Genomic DNA, 2,241 nt, shown 5'->3' on the forward strand with positions numbered 1-2,241 from the left:
GATACCCCTACTTATGTGCACTTCCTTGGCCTACGGAATTCAAGGAAGATATATACAGATCTCTGAAATAGGGAAACGCGCCATTTCCTGTTTATGAACTTTTGAATTAATCATAAGCATTATTTTCCTAACACGATTTCTACGCATGCTTATATAAATTAATATATAATATGTCAAGTTGTAATAATGGTGGGGGTATTAGCTAGCTATAGTATACATTTTAACACAAACTTTGATAGAAAATTAAGAAGGAGACGGCGAAAATGAGGAGAGGGTTGGTGCTGCTCAGCTTGATGGTGGCTGCAGTTGTACTTTGCAATCACGGGTCAGCTACGGCAGAAGAGGTAAACTCATGATATAATTAGTTACTCCTAATTTTGTTACTGTATAAAGTTTCTTTTCTTTTTCAGTGTGTTGTAATGTTTCGTTCTTTCCTTGTTATATGCCTCAAACACAAAATATTGTTCCTTCCTTTAAAACTAAACAATATTGATTATTTTTCTTCTCTTATATAAAACTGCTAAAACTAAAGTGAATTAAAACAATCGATGCATGAAATTTGATGAGTGAGCAACTCACTCCATTTTCCTCCCGTTTATCGTTTTGTTGGAGAAAAAAAGGTAAAAAAATTAAGCTTGGGAAATTTGCTTCAATTAATTTTTTTTTGGGTACATGATTTCCTTCTATTATTGGTAAACTAAAAGAAAGTTGTAACTGGACTCGTTGTTCTAAAAGTTCAATTACAGAATTACTTTTAAAAGTTCTATAGCAAATGTAAACGGAAAATACTTATTTGCACTTGTTTTCCCCAAATCATGTTAACTTAGTTCAGTTAAGTGATAGATTGAAATAAGAATCCTAATTTTCTGGCGGTCAGCTTGACTATTTGATCGGGTAATTTTTACCTTCCACCAACATAGTTACTTATTTTGCCCTTTAACTTAGGCACTTATCGACTTTTATATGTACTCTCTCCAAAATTTTCATTCACTTCTGCTTGGGAGGTGAGAATATATTATATCGTCAAGTGAAAGTATTTAGAACTGGAATATTCGGCCACGGAAGAATAGTGCAATCAAAGAGCAATCTTTACTAGATTCAAAGATATATTTTTGTAGGAATTTAGTGTGTTGGACCTAGTCTATCAATGTAGAAAGAATTGATTTTTCCCGCCCTCATATTTCCCAAGATCTACCAACTCATAGGGGTTTTGGTTTAATCCTCCTATGTGTTTTATATTTTGTTCTCTCTCTTCTTCTTTTTTTCCGAAAAAAGTGAAAGAAACATGCGTACAAATACATTCTATTATGCATTTAGTAACTTGATCGTATATGTTTGAATGTGGATAAGTTTTTTCCTAAAAAACTTGGTATGGACATGTAAAGCAGCAGCAAGTGAAATTAGCAGATGCGAGCAACAGTAGCACATCGCCATGGACACTATCTGTACCCAGCGAGAATTATGATGGTTGCTATGAGATTTTCAAATGCGTGTTGTACCCAAATAGAAGCTGTATAACCGAATGCTGCAAGTCATACCCCTTCAGTCTTTACCCTACCAAAAATTGCGTTTGCTGGTATAGAGCCGAGCATGTGAATAAACAAGTTTTTACTGCTATTCAACAATATTGTGGCTTCAAGCAGTATACTGTTTGTCCACATATGCAAGTTAGTTTTCTCCCTTCTTTACATAATACTAAACGAGAACAGTATTTTTGTCTTTTTGAACATTACTGCACAAAACCTAATGCGAAAATCTAGCAGGAAATAAACAAGCAAGAGGTGGTCGAAACTATCAAGGCCAAAGAGTAGTCGTAGCAACCAGCTGGTGTCTACTTGTTGTGCCAAAGATAAAGAAAAGATAAAGACTTGTTCTATATATGTATTTGTGTTGAAATACATAGTTGTACAGCATGTAATTATAGTAGTACCCTTTGGTAGTATAATAGCATTTTATTATTAAAATAAAATATGTCATAACTCCCACTACTCCATAATGTAAAAGTGGCCATAACTCTTTTGTAACTCTTCTCCCATGTTCTACCACTAATTACATAATAAATTAACCATTATACCATGTTCTCCATGATTTCATAACTTATTACTCTATTTTCTTCCAATTTAATTCAAGGAAGAAATCCTACACCTATAAATAGGAGTCTTTCTTCTATATTGTGGTGTGAAAAATAATTGTAGAGTGTTTCAATAAAGTGAGGTTAAAGTTGTGAAAAAAGAAGAAGAG

General features: G+C 33.5%; 1 long non-coding RNA gene across 1 annotated transcript; it reads left to right on the forward strand.

Annotated features, from left to right (window-relative positions):
• The first annotated feature begins 232 nt into the window (after window positions 1-232).
• LOC138893273 (uncharacterized) lies at window positions 233-2,013 on the forward strand. The gene is made up of 3 exons (XR_011408363.1): window positions 233-344; window positions 1,386-1,667; window positions 1,764-2,013. It is a non-coding gene; the product is annotated as an uncharacterized lncRNA (long non-coding RNA).
• The last annotated feature ends 228 nt before the right edge of the window (window positions 2,014-2,241 follow it).

The sequence above is a fragment of the Nicotiana tomentosiformis genome, chromosome 1 (genome assembly GCF_000390325.3).
Source record: "Nicotiana tomentosiformis chromosome 1, ASM39032v3, whole genome shotgun sequence".
In the NCBI taxonomy this organism is placed as follows: Eukaryota; Viridiplantae; Streptophyta; class Magnoliopsida; order Solanales; family Solanaceae; genus Nicotiana; species Nicotiana tomentosiformis.